General features: G+C 39.7%; 1 long non-coding RNA gene across 1 annotated transcript; it reads right to left on the bottom strand.

The window, feature by feature from the left end:
• Positions 1-10,889: 10,889 nt before the first annotated feature.
• On the bottom strand, positions 10,890-16,906 carry LOC106602707 (uncharacterized). Its single transcript, XR_001328283.2, has 2 exons — positions 15,979-16,906; positions 10,890-13,076 (listed from the first exon to the last, which is right to left on the bottom strand). It is a non-coding gene; the product is annotated as an uncharacterized lncRNA (long non-coding RNA).
• Positions 16,907-19,069: the final 2,163 nt, after the last annotated feature.

Below are 19,069 nucleotides of genomic sequence, written 5' to 3'. Positions count from 1 at the left end.
CACAGAAAATAGAGGTTGTGGTGGCAGAGGCGGAGAAGTATTTGAGATTGCAAGGATTAACTGCAGAACAGCTGCAGGAGGTGTTGAGTGGAAGTGTTATGTCCTCTCAGACTGTTGGTCTGGAGTAGGACTAGATAGGGTTCAATAGTGGAATGAGTAGTATTTTTTGGGGAGTTGGCACGGCAAATTTCCCAATTTTGTATTGTTGTATCAAATAATATAATGTAGGTAGGTGATGAGTGACCTCACACACCAGTACAGAAGGTGGCGTTGTATGCACCTAAAAGTTGGATGCGATCCACCAACCAAATCTCATAGAAACAGAAGAAGAAGGTGTAGGATTTTCAATGAAAGAAGCAAGTGCAAAATCCCAAATTCTTGCAGGTCAACCTCCCAGTGGAGGCTTCTTAGAGGAGGCAGGGGAGGACTGTCCTCCTCAGTGAATTTTATGGAAATAAAAATAGTGAAACATTAAAAACGTTATCCATTTTAGATAAAACTATACAAAATATATTCCCGTCACCAGAATAAATAATGAAAACACACTGTTTTGCAATGAAGGTCTATAGTAACCTCAACAGCCCTCTGTAGGGTAGCACCATGGTGTAGCCGGACTACAGCTAGTTACGGTCCTCTTCTGGGTACAATTACTTCAACACAAAACCTAGGAGGCTCGTGATTCTCACCCCCTTCCATAGACTTACACAGTAATTATGACAACTTCCGGAGGACGTTCTCCAACCTGTTAGAGCTCTTGCAGCATAAACTGACATGTTGTCCACCCAAATCAAAGGATCAGAGAATTAATCTAGTACTGAAAGCATGAGATACAGCTAGCTAGTACTGCATTGCATAAAATGGGCTAAGTAGTTGACTCAAAGAGAGAGAAAGACGATAATTGAACAGTGGCCCGCCGGTTTAACTGCTAAACTGTAACTGCTAAACTGCTTGCTAACTGTACACTGTACTGCACGATCGTAATGGGTTTACTAAAGCATTAGTTCTAGTAGCTATGTTGACTTGACGCTAGCTAATATGGTGAAAACAATGTAGGCAGTGTGTAGCATTTAGCGGTTATGATATGAAGGTTTGGCTTGCATTCTCTCTCCTCATGAATTAAGTTCAAATGTAACTTTGTATTATTTAGGTAGGGTAACTTCCTTCTTGGGACATTGCATAATTAATTTGGGGGGCCTTGGGTGGCAAATAATATTGCTGGCGGGCCAGATTTGGCCCACGGGTAGCCAGTTGGAGAACCCTGTCTATTAAAGGGTAGCCAGTTTCTGCTCTGCTTGCTTTTACAACTCGGTGAAAGAGTGCAACACATACACACTGAACTATGATCAACTCTATAATTAATAGACAATGAGACAAGAACATAATGCCCTGAAATAACAGTACTAATAACAATAGGCTTGGCAACCTCTCACTGTCTCAGTGAACAGGAGACAGTAGGCTAGTCTCAGCGACCAGGAGATAGTGTAGCCTATGCTTCTAGGGTATTGTTTGGGGAATTTCAAGTGTTTCTCTATTTATTGAGTTTAAGTGTGTGACATTTTGTCCTGTCACTTTGCATGACATGCAGCTTTACATTAAAACATTTTAAAACAATAATGACTGTAAACAGTAAATGTTTAACTTTTTATTTAAAAAATCCTATAAAATTGCAAGAATTGATTTGATAAATGTTGGGCCTTTCTTCCGATGTCTTTTCTCCAAATAGCGCTATGTTAGGTTACCCATCTAGTGGTTGAATGTTTTTATATTTTATATTATTTATACCAGCGGTGCAACTTTCACTGGGGACAGGGGTTATGTTCCCCACACATTCTGAAATTGCATTTTTGCCCCCCCCCACAGTTTTATAATTGCAATGTGATACAAAAAAACAGCAATGGTGTGCTTTAGGACCTTGCGGACGCCTCCGAGCGATCGGGCTGTTTGGAGTGTTAAGCTGGCTGGATTTAGGACCACTAGATTTAGGACCAAGGGCACACCACAGAGTGGGCTGACAGGCTGTGTGAAGGCAAAGCTGAGAGTTGAGCATAATTCAGTGTGTATGTGTTGCACTCTTTCACCAAGTTGTAAAAGCAAGCAGAGCAGAAACTGCCTACTCTTTATTTGACTGATGTAGCTGGCACAGTAACTACTGTTTAAATTAACAATTTTTTTAAACTACTGTTTATTCGAAGTGCTGAGCTAGTATTGTAACTGACATGTAATGTTAGCTAATGTTTCATCCCCTCTCGATTGAGGTCAATTTATAAGCTACAGTAGCTACCTCAACCAGGTCAGCTCTAACTTCTAGTTATCTGTCAGATAGTAATAATAACTGTCTAACAGCTGTCGTTTTTACGGAAATGTTTTGTAATCTTTGTTTTGTCCCGTTTCAGATGTAAATTAACTTGGTTAATCGTTCGCCAGTTGATGTACCGTTAGAAAGAAAGCTGGCCAAAAGTTGGCTAGTGTTAGCTATTTTAGCTTCAATCGCACAAGACCTGAATCAAACGATGAAACCATCTACCAAATATTGATATTCTATAGTTTTTTCACTGCAATGTGAGTTTTATTAGTCATTATGGCAGCTTACTTGCCAGCCACGGTCCCAGCAATTTTGCGTCCTATAGGCAATATTACATTTGCAAAAATAGCTTAAGAAATATGTTCAATTACCAGAGATTCTCACATGGTAAAATGTCTGGTAAAATGTCCAGAGATTCTCACATTCTCCCTTATTATGTATTACTGGGACATGTCAGCCAACGTCATTCATCAGGAGAGAGAATGCAGGAGGCAGTCAACTAATAAAGCATGCAGTGGACCATTTTGTGGTGCTGAAACGAACAGATGCAACAGCTGAACAGCGCCTGGTGCTGAAAATATTGCTAACTTTCTATGCAAGTGTTGCACAGCAACAGATAGAGAAAAACTACCCCATTTGAGTAATTCATTTCAACAATAATCTTAATTTGATTTCGCAAACAACAAGATGGCTTAATTGGAGTCTATTTCTGCCGAGCCTAGGCCTGTATAAAATATACCTTTAATGGCTGAGGTAGGCTATGAGGCTTAGCAGAATCTTTCACAATATAAAAAATATATGGCCTAATAGAAGTGCCATTTTTATATTAGGCCTAGTTACAAAAATGTAGCATCCTACAAATATTTTAAAGATAAAAAGGTGATATCTATGTCTGAATGTCTGATCGGGATAGCCTGTCAGCTTGAGACCTACATATCCCTGGATAAGCACTCACAGTAATGTTAGTATTTACTAAATAGTGTTATATAGGCCACTAAGTTACTCAATGGGAAAAGTTGAATTTCCCCTCGGACACGATCTTGTGGATGTCGGGTGAGATGGATGTGATTTTGAAGCGCAGGCAGTCCACAACTGACTTATGTGAAATCCGGATCCTGTCGTGAGTCTATATTGCATTCATAGAGGAAAATGAGGACTCGCAGGTGTAAGTCGATCCAAACATTGTTAGCACATAAAATGCAAGTTTCTTTATTGTGCTGCATGCCACTCAAAACGCACACAAGGATTCGGCACTCCTGAGCTCATTCCTGACTTGGCTCGATGTCTGGAATTCAAATCAGCTCAGTTTGAATTGAATTGCGGCCTAATCCAGCAAGGGTGACGTTTTCTTAGCAAGGGAGGAGAATTCTCCACCTGGGCGGACTGTGAGAGGAACACGTAAAAATGAAATGATATCCTTGGGCATGCTGTAGTCTTCCCATATGGTGGAGAACTTGTCCCTCAGCTCTGTGACAATGCTGCGGCCTGGTCCCTCTGCCTGTCGTTTCTTCAGTGTGCTGAAGTGCAGCAGCCTTCCAGATGACAAGTCCAAATCGAACAACTCAAGCTTCCTAGTAAAGGCCTCACATTTTTCCACCATGTAGGCTACACAACTGTTTTCCCTCTTCCTTGTAAATGCAGATTTAACCCGTTTAAGTGACATAATATGTCTGCCAAAAAATACTTGTGTGTAGCTTGCAGTTATTAACTCTTCAATGTTTCTGCTCCGGCCTCTGTCTGGGGCCACTTTGAAAGTTATATGCTTGGATTTTTAATGATTGAATTATTTGCAAATAGAGATATTTGCATTGCAAATAAGACATATTGGCTCGGCATTGGGAATATATGGAAAGATGAACCCATATATCTCTGTACATTCTTCCCTGAAAGTTCGATTTTATTATCCACCTATCTTTTGATACTTTTCTCTTGCTATCAAAATAATTGTTCTGAACAAATGTTGACGTTAAAAAAGTAGTGTAGCCTACAGTAGGCTTCGTAGACCTGTTTTTCACCACCAATCAGCGCACAGAGAAATACACAACAATAGTAATTGAATAGAGACGTGATTTCATGAGCTTATTTATGAATTTATTATGTACTAATCAGATGTGTTAAAAATGTTGTTCAAATTGTAGTGTAGGCCAATGAATTGTGCTAATATTATATTACAACTTATGTTCTGTCCCGATGACTATTGGCTCCGACAAAATTTTGGCCAGGGCCAAACCTAGATGACAAACCCTGATTAGGGGGATGTATGTAGATACAGCAGGAGTGCAGGGACGGTTTTAAAATTGCCTTTTGTCTTATGAAGAACACTGCAAAGATTCCTGAGTACACCACAAAGGATGCTGCTGGGATAAGAGAATGTTCATCCATGCCTCTCATCTTTGTGTGGGTGAAAAACAAATACAATACATTACATACATAGTACCTCACATAAATAGAACACAGAAGCATATAATGCAAACTGCAAAAAGTTTATTTTATTTTATTCAGATCCCCATTAGTTGTTGAATAATCAGAAGATATTCTTCCTGGGGTCCACGAGCGCAAGTATATAATTGTATAAGTTCACAGTGAAATTCAAAATGTTATCCAATCTAATCTCAGGTTAATCGCAAATTAATTAAAAAAAATTGTAACCTTTATTTAACTAGGTAAGTAATTTAAGAACAAATTCTTATTTACAATGACGGCTTACCCCAGCCAAACCGGGACGACACTGGGCCAATTGTGCGCAGCCCTATGGGACTACCAATCACAGCCGGATGTGATGCAGCCTGTATTCGAACCAGATACTGCAGCAATGCCTTTTGCACTGAGATGCTGTGTCTTAGACCACTGCGCCACTCGGGAGTGCCAATATAACAAGTCTATTAAGCCCTCGTCTCAAAAAGATTTATACAATAGTGTATTGAGCTCAGAGCTGATGGCAATAAAGGATAAAGATGTATCTTACCTTCCTCATCTCCAAGGCCTCCATCTTCACAGGGTGTAGTGATGTTGGCGGTCCGGTTACTAACAAGGTTGGCAGCTAACCAGCTGTAAATGGAGTTGTAATGTTCTCCCTCTACCTCCAGAGGGAGTAAGAGGTTAGGTTGGTGGTGAGATCAGGTCTGTTGAGATCTCACATGCACCTGTAAGGTCCTAACCATTAAGACATGGAGGGCTCAACTTAAGTTGAGGCTGTTATGTCTTGTCGATATGTCGGCCTATGTTTACCTTTATTTACTTAAATGATGTGCATTTGGTTTATTGATTGCAGCCTAACACGGTGGGAATTAAGTTAGAGCAACTATTTGTGCTGAACATACCAGCAGCCTATTTTACCACTACACATAAACCTTAAGTGTAATCCTGTATGTCCTAATAATATAATTAAAATGAAAGGACATTGCATAAGCCTACAAAATGGATGCTTTATTGATTGGGGTAGTCCCGATAGGGGAATTCATTTCATTACAACATTGATGTTTCCTACTATTTTAACTATAGGTTGTTGGTTTGTTGTTTTAAAACAATGTGCTTTTTTTGCATCACTGCACGAGATAAATAAAGATAGAGATATATAGGGTAGTAAATATAGCTTTTTCATGGGAGAAGGAAGCTATTACAAGTTGTGGTCTGCCCAATATCTCTAACATGGCCTCAGGGGAATTCGTAAGACTACTATATAAATAAACTCAGCAAAAAAGAAACGTCCCTTTTTCAGGACCCTGTCTTTCAAAGATGATTTGTAAAAATCCAAATAACTTCACCGATCTTCATTGTAAAGGGTTTGAACACTGTTTCCCATGCTTGTTCAATGAACCATAAACAATTAATGAACAGGCACCTGTAGAACGGTCGCTAAGACACTAACAGCTTACAGACGGTAGGCAATTAAGGTCACAGTTATGAAAATTTAGGACACTAAAGAGGCCTTTCTACTGACTCTGAAAAACACCAAAAGAAAGATGCCCATGTTCCCTGCTCATCTGCGTGAATGTGCCTTAGGCATGCTGCAAGGAGGCATGAGGACTGCAGAAGTGACGAGGGCAATAAATTGCAATGTCCGTACTGTGAGACGCCTAAGACAGCGCTACAGGGAGACAGGATGGACAGCTGATAGTCCTCGCAGTGGCAGACTGAGTTACACCAGGAACACACAATCCCTCCATCAGTGCTCAGACTGTCCGCAATAGGCTGAGAGAGGCTGGACTGAGGGCTTGTAGGCCTGTTGTAAGGCAGGTCCTCACCAGACATCACCGGCAACAACGTCGCCTATGGGCACAAACCCACCGTCGCTGGACCAGACAGGACTGGCAAAAGGTGCTCTTCACTGACGAGTCGCGGTTTTGTCTCACCAGGGGTGATGGTCGAATTCGCGTTTATTGTCGAAGGAATGAGCATTACACCGAGCCCTGTACTCTGGAGCGGGATCGATTTGGAGGTGGAGGGTCCCGTCATGGTCTGGGGCGGAGTGTCACAGCATCATCGGACTGAGCTTGTTGTCATTGCAGGCAATCTCAATGCTGTGTGTTACAGGGAAGACATCCTCATCCCTCATGTGGTGCCCTTCCTGCAGGCTCATCCTGACGTTACCCTCTAGCATGACATTGCCACCAGCCATACTGCTCGTTCTGTGCGTGATTTCCTGCAAGACAGGAATGTCAGTGTTCTGCAATGGCCAGTGAAGAGCCCGGATCTCAATCACATTGAGCATGTCTGGGACCTGTTGGATCGGAGGGTGAGGGCTAGGGTCATTCCCCCCAGACATTTCCAGGAACTTGCAGGTGCCTTGGCGGAAGACTGGGGTAACGTCTCACAGCAAGAACTGGCAAATCTGGTGCAGTCCATGAGGGGGAGATGCACTGCAGTACTTAATGCAGCTGGTGGCCACACCAGATACTGACTGTTACTTTTGATGTTGACCCCCCCTTTGTTCAGGTACACATTATTCAATTTCTGTTAGTCACATGTCTGTGGAACTTGTTCAGTTTATGTCTCAGTTGTTGAATCTTGTTATGTTCATACAAATATTTACACATAAACGCAGTTGACAGTGAGAGGACATTTCTTTTTTTGCTGATTTTATGTTCCCCACCATTTATTATGATACCTTACTTTCTGTTAGGTTACATTATGAATGGAATAGCATGTGTACATTATCACACAAATTAGAGGAAGGTATCATAGTTCCTCTGAATCTGATGATGTAACTTATCATACATTTTGGAGGATGTACAGTGCATTCGGAAAGTATTCAGACTCCTTGACTTTTCCCAAATGTTGTTATGTTACAGCCTTATTTTAGAATTGTTAAAAAAAAATCTATCTACACACAATGCCCCACAATGACAAAGTAAAAACAAGTTTAGACATTTTAGCAAATGTAAAAAAATGAAATATCACAAGTATTCAGACCCTTTACTCAGTACTTTGTTGAAGCACCTTTGGCAGCGATTAAAGCCCTGAGTCTTCTTGGTTATGATGCTACAAGCTTGGCACACCTGTATTTGGGGAGTTTCTCCCATTTTTTTTCTGCAGTTCCTCTCAAGCTCTGTCAAGTTGAATGGGGAGCGTCACTGCACAGCTATTTTCAGATCTCTCCAGAGATGTTCGATCGGGTTCAAGTCCGGGCTCAAGAGGACATTTAGAGACTTGTACTGAAGACACTCCTGCGTTGCCTTGGCTGTGTAATCATTGTCCTGATGGAAGGTGAATCTTTTCCCCAGTCTGAGGTCCTGAGCGCTCAGGAGCAGGTTTTCATCAAGGATCTCTTTGTACTTTGTTCCGTTCATCTTTCCCTCAACCCTGACTAGTCTCTCAGTCTCCTCCACTGAAAAAAATCCCCACATCATGATGCTGCCACAACCATGCTTCACGGTAGGGATGGTGCCATGTTTCCTCCAGATGGGATGCTTGGCATTCAGGCCAAAGAGTTCGATTTTGTTTCTCATGGTCTGAGAGTCCTTTAGGTGCCTTTTGTTAAACTCCAACCGGGCTTTCATGTGCCTTTTACTGAGGAGTGACTTCTGTCTGGCCTCTCTGCCATAAAGGCCTGATTGGTGTAGTGCTGCATAGATGGTTGCCCTTCTGGAAGTTTCTCCCATCTCCACAGAGGAATTCTGGAGCTCTGTCAGAGTGACCTTGGGTTCCTGGTCACCTCCATGACCAAGGCCCTTCTACCCCAATTGCTCAGTTTGGCTGGTCAGCCAGCCCTAGGAAGAGTCTTGGTGATTCCAAACTTCTTCCATTAAAGAATGAGAGAGGGCCCTGTGTTCTTGGGGACTTTCAATGTTGCAGAAATGTTTTGGTACCCTTCCCCTGATCTGTGCCTCAACACGATCCTGTCTCTGAGCTCTGTGGACAATTCCTTCGACCTCATGGCTTGGTTTTTGTTCTGACATGCACTGTCAAGTGTGAGACCTTATATAGACAGGTGTGTTCTTTTCCAAATCATGTCCAATCAATTGAATTTACCACAGGTGACTCCAATCAAGTTGTAGAAACGTCTGAAGGATGATCAATGAAAACAGGATGCACCAAGCTCAATTTTGAGTCTCATAGCAAAAGGTCTGAAAACTTATTTAGATAAAGAATTTAAACGTAAAAAAAAACGTGTTTTCACTTAGTCATTGCAGGTTATTGATGAGGAGAACATGTACTTTAATGCATTTTAAAATGAGGCTGTAATGTAACAAAATGTGGAAAAGGGGTAGTATTATATGTCTTTCTCTGAGACCAGGTTGCTTGTTGTGTTGTAACACCAAAGGAGAATTATGTGGAGAATTTACGTTAGCGGTTAGGAAAAGCAACAACAAAGGTTAGGGTAATTTACGTAAAAAGTTACGTGAATTGGGATAAGGTTAGAATAATGGTTAGGGGAAGGGTAAGCTAAAATGCTACAGTTTACTTAAACACACAACTTTTGGATTGCTAGACGGTCGCGATATATACCCTACCCATGCTTCCTGACCAACCTCCCTCCTATTTTTTTTGTCTTAAGCAACCTTCTTTGTAATCAATACTACTTATTGGAGGTGAAAAGATTTACGTAAAATACCAAACGTCTGTCCATTGAGTCCAGTCTGGCACAATAACTACAGAGCATGCCAACACTTGATTGGTTGTTTTGATTCACACGACATGTGGAACAATGATTATAAACTCCACATTTACAGTATCTGTGACTGTTAACTGCTTCATCTCTCGTTAGAATTGATCTGAATTAAAGGGTCTTTTCCTCTGAAAGATGACTTTCCTTCTCTCCCATTACTTTTCTAAAACTATAACAGGATGAAGGAAAAAGGAAACCGTACACTGCTCTTGATAGTATCACTGATATTTAATAAGCTTACGTATCGGCCTCACGGCCTTCGTCAGAGCTTTTTCACCTGCAAAAAGATTGCTCAGATGTGCGAGTGCCTTTTGAAATTTTTTCTCAAACTATAACAGGAATTGTATAGACTTGTTTGTGTTTCCCATTTCAATGAAGTTTGAGGACAATTCCTTCTGTGATGATGTAACTATCTATAGAGGATGTGTCCAACCAATCTATTAGAACGTAATAACGATCAGCTTTTCATTCATGCATTTCATCCAAGGTAGGCATGTATTTGCATTGCTTGTTAAAGGTGAGTTAGACTGCTCCACTCAACAGAAAATGTTGGTGGTTTCCTGTGATTACGTGGTCAGTGTCTATCTGTCATGTAGAGGCCAGATGGTAGAGTTAGAGACGAGTGGTTGAGGAACAGGTAATGTGCTTCATTAAATAGATCATGGGCAGAGAAGTGAGATGGGTGAAAATGCTGCGGTTAGTTTCCAGACAAGTGTTGAAGCATGAGCAAAAAAAGACTGCCGTTGTTGGGGGTCTTAACTGGAAAAAACAGGCTCAAAATTTTGTAGCTTACGTATATAATATTATACTGTACTTTGTGACAAGTGTGTTGATACTGAGATATCTAAGTTATCTACTCTGTGAAGCCCAGCATTCAGCCCAGTCTGAAACTCAGCAAGTGAAAGAGATTGTGGGAAAGTATTTTTTTCCAGAGCAAGTATTGGAAGTGGGCAGTTAATTTATGAAGGGCAATATTGCACAGGTGTAGCTTGCTAAACAATGCATTATCAACCTGTCACGTCCTGACCATAGAAAGCTTTTATTTTCTATGGTAGAGTAGGTCAGGGCGTGACAGGGGGTTTTGTCTAGTTTATTTATGCCTATGTTGGTTCTAGTTTCTTTTTTCTATGTTGGGGTTTTTGTCTAGTATATGTATTTCTATATGGGGTTCTAGTTTCTGTATTTCTATGTTGTTGTTTTGTGGGATGATCTCCAATTAGAGGCAGCTGGTCATCATTGTCTCTAATTGGGGATCATATTTAAGTTGTTGTTTTTCCCACTAGGTTTTGTGGCAGATTATTTTGAGTAAGTGTATGTTGCACCTCTTCGTCACGGTTTGTTGTTTTGTTTATTTGTATGTCTTGCATAGTTTCACCGTTTAAATAAAATGTGGAACGATACACACGCTGCGCCTTGGTCCACTCCTTCATACAACAAACGTGACACAACCTTGGTCAGAGATTTGAAAAGATGGTGATGTTATGTCAGACCACTTTATCGTAAAGTTTTTTTTATATACAATATACATTTTGTATAACAAAACGCTGGAATCACAACATTGCACAATCTGAACTTTGTGGAAAAATACACCACAGAAATACACGGAATGATAAATGAGGCACTCATGTTTTCTGACCAAGTGTGATTAAAATAATAATTGGCATGGCAGAATTTACAAGACATGTTTTATGTAAAATATGAATTGGCACAATAATGCATGGCCACAGTTCAAATGTAAAAGCATAGAAAGGTTTGAGAACATTTTGCTGACACATGATTTAAGTTACACTTACAATATACTGGCTCAGACTACAACATGGTGTAGTATGTACAGTACAGTATACAGTATACTGAAATATAAAAACGTGTAACCACTATATGTGGAAAATACATTAGAAGAAAAACGCATTGTTTCCTTGAAAGCAATGGTTGAATTGTAAGAGGATTAGTCATCATTCTTTTAATATTAGAATTGTACAGCTGCCTGGCATTAAAAGTAACAGGACAAAATGTCCCAAATACACTTAAACTCAATAAATAGAGAAACAAACTTGAACACCACCCAAAATTACAGTGGTCCCTCCTAATTTGACCCTAGAAGTAGGCTACATTTGGTATTTGGTATTTTATTAGGATCCCCATTAGCTGTTGCAAAAGCAGCAGCTACTCTTCGTAGGGTCAACACAAAACATGAAACATGACATATTATACAACGGGTGGGTCTAATCCTGAATGCTGATTGGTTAAATGCATATTCCAGCCGGTGTCTATTCCACAAGTTACCACCGGATAAATCTATGACGTTAAATTGCCTATTTACCCTGTTCCATCTGACTGCGCAATCCACTGTCTCATCAGACAAGCAATTTATAAACTTGATCTCCACTACAAAAAGCATCTAGACATTATCTCACATTTCTTTTAGACTAACATTTAGTTTCAATAGCGGAGATTTGTATAAACCTTGTTGTCTGTCTCTCCGACATATGTAATATTGTTTCAATATTCAGATTTGATCTCCAACTGTCCCATAGTAATGAATGTGTAGGGGTCGGGAGTTGGGACGAGAGAGAGAGAGTTAGGCAGAGTTTCTCAGCCTGTCAAAATCATAAATCAGCTGGCATCATTTTTATGGATATCTACAAAGAAATGTCAATTGAAAAAAGGTAAAACGAAGTTAGTTTGCAGTCTTTGAGTTTCAGTTGGAAGTAATTGTGTTAGCTGTGTTGTTGGCTAGCTCCTCTGAAAGAAGTGTCCTGACTAGTAAGCACATTTTCTATGCCAGGCAAAATCGTACCTCTTTAGCTCATTGTTATGGATGTATCCAAATAAATGTCACTAGAAAACAGCTTATATAAAATGCAGCTACTGTTGATATTCTGTCTGCACTGTTTCACGTGAGTCTAAGTTAGTCGTAGTTAGCTAGCAAGCAAGCAAGGGATAAGAAAGTTGCCAGCCAGTATGGCAATGGAACATTTATAAACGAACGACTGGATCGCGTCCATGGATACAGAACAAAAAGACTGAACGACTGGGTCGCGTCTCTGGAAACTGGAACCAAGCAATCAGCCGGCTTGAATAGCAACCCTAGATTTGTTTCGGGACTATATTTTGTGGAAGAATGAAATAGTATGAATAAATTCATCAAAATAAAACATTTAATGAAAATATGTCAATCATTATTTTAATATGTTGGTAACCTGTTGTATAAAAGTGATAATGCCCTCGAAGCTGGTGCTTGGAGGATATATTGGCACGGTTTGCCCTCCAAACACCTGCTTCTCTGGCATTATCACTTAAACACAGAACATTAATAGACAACAGCTCAAGGAAAGAAGTACATCAATTTAAAAAAGACACACGTAGCCTACATATCAATACATACACACAAACTATCTAGATCAAACTTTAAAACCAGAATCTGGAGGTTGTGTGTTTCTAGAGAAATGTCTCTGGAGAAATGTTGCTAACCTTAGACTCTTGAACGCAGCTATGGCTGCAACAACTGACAGTTTTCAGAGGTATGTTGAAGCAGTACATTCTTTGTTTACAAAAACAAAAATGACAACAAAAATATAAACAATAGAGTAAACTTAAATAATATTTTGGGTTGTGATAAGCTAAGTATATTTTTCAAGCAGAATGGGGGGTTGATGACCATTTAACCTGTTTAGGATAGGGGGCAGTATTGACACGGCTGGATAAAAAACATACCCGATTTAATCTGGTTACCACTTCTACCCAGTAACTAGAATATGCATATACTTATTACATATGGATAGAAAACACCCTAAATTTTCTAAAACTGTTTGAATGGTGTCTGTGAGTATAACAGAACTCAAATGGCAGGTCAAAACCTGAGAGATTCCTTTACAGGAAGTGGCCTGTCTGACCATTTCTTGAACTTGTTTTCCATCTCTATCATTTACTAAGGATCTCTGCTCTAACGTGACACTTCCCACGTCGTCCATAGGCGCTCAGAGCCCGGGAAAAAATAGAATGTCGTCATTCCAGCCCCAGGCTGAAACACATTATCGCCTTTCTCAAGTGGCCGATCAAGGGACACTGGCTTATGCGCGTGACCCCGACCGCCCCCGCCTTTGGGATTTTTTCCTCTGTTTGCCGAAAAGGAGATTCCCTGTCGGAATATTATCGCTTTTCTACGAGAAAAATGTCGTAAAAATTGATTTTAAACAGCGGTTGACATGCTTCGAAGTACGGTAATGGAATACTTAGAATTTTATTGTCACGAATTGCGCCATGCGCGCGACACTTCTTTACTATTTCGGATAGTGTCTGGAACGCACGAACAAAACGCCGCTATTCGGATATAACGATGGATTATTTTGGACCAAACCAACATTTGTTATTGAAGTAGCAGTCCTGGGTGTGTATTCTGACGAAGACAACAAAAGGTAATCAAACTTTTATAATAGTAAATATGATTATGGTGAGTGCTAAACTTGCCGGGTGTCTAAATAGCGAGCCCGTGATGCCTGGGCTATGTACTTAGAATATTGCAAAATGTGCTTTCACCAAAAAGCTATTTTAAAATCGGACATATCGAGTGCATAGAGGAGGTCTGTATCTATAATTCTTAAAATAATTGTTAAGCTTTTTGTGAACGTTTATCGTGAGTAATTTAGTAAAATGTTAGCGAATTCCCCGGAAGTTTGCGGGGGGTATGCTAGTTCTGAACGTCACATGCTAATGTAAAAAGCTGGTTTTTGATATAAATATGAACTTGATTGAACAAAACATGCATGTATTGTATAACATAATGTCCTAGGGTTGTCATCTGATGAAGATCATCAAAGGTGAGTGCTGCATTTAGCTGTCTTCTGGGTTTTGGTGACATTATATGCTGGCTTGAAAAATGGGTGTCTGATTATTTCTGGCTTGGTACTCTGCTGACATAATCTAATGTTTTGCTTTCGTTGTAAAGCCTTTTTGAAATCGGACAGTGTGGTTAGATTAACCTGTTGGGTCTAGGGGGCAGCATTTGCAAGTCTGGATAAAAAAAATGTACCCGATTTAATCTGGTTACTAATCCTACCCAGTAACTAGAATATGCATATACTTATTATATATGGATAGAAAACACTCTAAAGTTTCTAAAACTGTTTGAATGGTGTCTGTGAGTATAACAGAACTCATTTGGCAGGCAAAACCCTGAGACATTTTCTGACAGGAAGTGGATACCTGATGTGTTGTATTGACTTTAAACCTATCCCATTGAAAAACACAGGGGCTTAGGAATATTTTGGCACTTCCTATTGCTTCCACTAGATGTCACCAGCCTTTACAAAGTGTTTTGAGTCTTCTGGAGGGAGATCTGACCGAACAAGAGCCATGGAACGATGATGTCCCATTAGACACCTGGCGCGCGAGTTCATGTTGGGTACCCTCGTTCCAATACGTTATAAAAGAGTATGCATTCGTCCACCTTGAATATTATTCATGTTCTGGTTAAAAAGGCCCTAATGATTTATGCTATACAACGTTTGACATGTTTGAACGAACGGAAATATATTTTTTCCCCTCGTTCATGACGAGAAGTCCGGCTGGCTTACATCATGTGCTAACGAGACGGAGATTTTTGGACATAAATGATGAGCTTTTTTGAACAAAACTACATTCGTTATGGACCTGTGATACCTGGAAGTGACATCTGATGAAGAGAATCAAAGGTAATGGATTATTTACATAGTATTTTCGATTTTAGATCTCCCCAACATGACGTCTAGTCTGTATCGCAACGCGTATTTTTCTGGGCGCAGTGCTCAGATTATTGCAAAGTGTGATTTCCCAGTAAGGTTATTTTTAAATCTGGCAAGTTGATTGAGTTCAAGAGATGTAAATCTATAATTCTTTAAATGACAATATAATATTTTACCAATGTTTTCTAATTTTAATTATTTAATTTGTGACGCTGACTTGACTGCCGGTTATTGGAGGGAAACGATTTCCTCAACATCAATGCCATAGTAAAACGCTGTTTTTGGATATAAATATGAACTTGATAGAACTAAAAATGCATGCATTGTCTAACATAATGTCCTAGGAGTGTCATCTGATGGAGATTGTAAAAGGTTAGTGCATCATTTTAGCTGGTTTTATGGTTTTGGTGACCCTGTCTTTGACTTGACAAAACATTACACACAACTCTTGTAAATGTACTGTCCTAACATACTCTAAATTTATGCTTTCGCCGTAAAACCTTTTTGAAATCGTAAAACGTGGTTAGATTAAGGAGATGTTTATCTTTCAAATGGTGTAAAATAGTTGTATTTTTGAAAAATTAGAATTTTGACATTTATTTGGATTCAAATTTGCCGCTCTTGAAATGCACCTGCTGTTGATGGAGTGCACCACGGGTGGCACGCTAGCGTCCCACCTAGCCCCAAGAGGTTAACGAGAGTCTTGTCTTTAAATGGCTGTAAAATAGTCATATGTTTGAGAAATTGAAGTAATAGGATTTTTAAGGTTTTGAAAATCGCGCCACAGGATAGCAGTGGCTGTTACGTAGGTGGGACGAATTCGTCCCGCCTAGCCTAGAGAGGTTAACATTAGAAAATATCCCAGATTGTATACCTTTATATTGAATGTATGGGTAAGTCTGACTTGATATATTGAAGCTCAGTACATAAAAACCTCAGTACAAAAATCTTTATCAGTTTGAATAAGTCAGACAGTTACTGTATTTTAGAATAGTGAAATGTGAATTAAATGACCTTAATATTCCGTCTCAGTAACTACTCTGAAATAGAAAAGTATAAAAATGGAAGATATTTTTTCACAGATATATACTGTATGTGGGCTAATGTAGGTGGAGCACAACATGCTCCAATAGGAGAGACTACAGGAGCAAGCAGGAGGGAGTGATTGTATTCTTAAGAGATGATGACCTACATACTGTGTAGATAAGGACAAGCAGTAAATGGTCGATTATAACAAACTAAACTGTGACTCTTGTACATTCAAACTGCATGAACACAGTTGTTGTCAAAGCAAGATCTGAACTACACTTAATCATGTCTGCATTTTGTGAAAAGCAATAAGAGTAAAATGTCAACCAAGAACACTTTTTGAGTCAAAAGGCAAATCAAGATCTACCACTCAGAAATGTTTCAACAGAATCTATATGGTGGTTTCCAATGTACATGGTGGTTTCCAACGTAGCCTAATAGCCATTGTGCTGAGGAGTAGGTGGCTTTATCTCACCAAACATCTGCTTTTTATCCTCTTGAGGATACCGTAGGATAGGGGGCGCCACAGCGCATTTTGAAAAAAAATCGTTCCCATTTTCAACGGCCTACTAATTAAACTCAGAAGCTAGGGCATGCATATACTTATTATATATGGATAGAAAACACTCTAAAGTTTCTAAAACTGTTTGAATGGTGTCTGTGAGTATAACAGAACTCAAATGGCAGTCAAAACCCCGAGACCGATTGAAACAGGAAGTGGAATTCTGAATTGTGGACTCGACTTCTCATCTTTCCCTATAAATAACACCGTTAACCATGGTTCAGTGAGCACTTCCTATTGCTTCCACTAGATGTCGCCAGTCTTTTCACAGTGGTTTGAGCCTTATAGAGTCAAAACTCAGTGAATGAGACGAGTTTGAAATTGGTCACAGGGGATGGGCCATCACCATTATGACGCCGGCGGCCATGTCTGCCCCCACCTTTGGAAACGGGTTTAAAGGCCATGACATCATCCCCCTCGAATCTTATTGGCTCTCTTGGTGTTACAGGCCCTGAAGATTTATGTTTTACAACGTTTGACATGTTTGAACGAACCTACATGCGGGAGCATCGCATTTTATCCGGAACTTCAGCCCTGCGCTTGGAGAGAGCCATAGGACGCGCTACCAACATCAGGCTAATGGAACGTGAAGTATGGACTTTTTGACCGAAAATACATCTGTTGTGGACCTGGGATGCTTTCTGATGAAGACAACTAAAGGTAGGCGATTATTGACAATATTATACAAGATGAGATGTGACATGCGATTGTTTCCAAGATGGCGCCGAGCTCTGTATATTAGCTCATTTTCTGAGTATCGCATCTCCTTTTATCGCAAAGTGTGATTACCCAGTAAAGTTAATTTAAAATCTGGTATGACAGGTGTTCTCAAGAGATATTCATCTATAAATGTTAGATTGACAATATAAATTTAAAAAATCGTTATAGGATAGTAATTTAGGGGAATGTAGCATTGTTTACCGGGACGCATTTGAGGGTAAATTATTTATTCAACGTCAGACAGAGATGTAAAATGCTGTTTTTATATATAAATATGACCTTTATTGAACAAAAGAATGCATGCATTGTATAACATGATGTCCTAGGGGTGCCATCTGATGAAGTTTGTAAAAGGTTAGTGCTGCATTTAGCTGTTTTTTGATTATATGTGATGCAAGTGGTTGGTCGGAAAATGGCTATGAAGCTGCTTTTTACGATGGACTCATCTAATATAATCTAATGATTTGCTTTTCCTGTAAAACCTTTTTGAAATCGGACGACGTGGGTCGATTCAGGAGAGGTGTATCTATAAAAAAAAATATATATATATATTTTTTTTAATTATGATTTTTTTTTAATGCTAATTGGCGATATGATTTTTCGCTGGATTTTGATCCCGGTGACGGGATGAGACGCTGAAGAGAGGTTTTAAGTACACAGCTGCTATCCACTGGCAAGCTAAACAATGACCAGCTATAAAAAGATACAGGGGAGGCACCTACATTTAAACAACAGAACAGACAGTACTGAAAATAAGCTTCTGACCAGCAGTAGCATAGCAAACACTAGTGAATTGTATTAAGAGGTTCCATTTGTTTTAACCTGTTGGGTCTAGGGGGCAGCATTTGCACGTCTGGATAAAAAAAATGTACCCGATTTAATCTGGTTACTAATCCTACCCAGTAACTAGAATATGCATATACTTATTATATATGGATAGAAAACACTCTAAAGTTTCCAAAACTGTTTGAATGGTGTCTGTGAGTATAACAGAACTCATTTGGCAGGCAAAACCCTGAGACATTTTCTGACAGGAAGTGGATACCTGATGTGTTGTATTGACTTTAAACCTATCCCATTGAAAAACACAGGGGTTTAGGAATATTTTGGCACTTCCTATTGCTTCCACTAGATGTCACCAGCCTTTACAAAGTGTTTTGAGTCTTCTGGAGGGAGATCTGACCGAACAAGAGCCATGGAACGGTGATGTCCCATTAGACACCTGGCGCGCTACTTCATGTTGGGTACCCTCGTTCCAATACGTTATAAAAGACTATGCATTCGTCCACCTTGAATATTATTCATGTTCTGGTTAAAAAAGGCCCTAATGATTTATGCTATACAACGTTTGACATGTTTGAACGAACGGAAATATATTTTTTCCCCTCGTTCATGACGAGAAGTCCGGCTGGCTTACATCATGTGCTAACGAGACGGAGATTTTTGGACATAAATGATGAGCTTTTTTGAACAAAACTACATTCGTTATGGACCTGTGATACCTGGAAGTGACATCTGATGAAGAGAATCAAAGGTAATGGATTATTTACATAGTATTTTCGATTTTAGATCTCCCCAACATGACGTCTAGTCTGTATCGCAACGCGTATTTTTCTGGGCACAGTGCT

This window comes from Salmo salar, chromosome ssa04 (genome assembly GCF_905237065.1).
Source record: "Salmo salar chromosome ssa04, Ssal_v3.1, whole genome shotgun sequence".
Taxonomy (NCBI): domain Eukaryota; kingdom Metazoa; phylum Chordata; class Actinopteri; order Salmoniformes; family Salmonidae; genus Salmo; species Salmo salar.
Note: the sequence above shows the minus strand (reverse complement) of the source record. Positions and strands in the feature narration are given on the sequence as shown.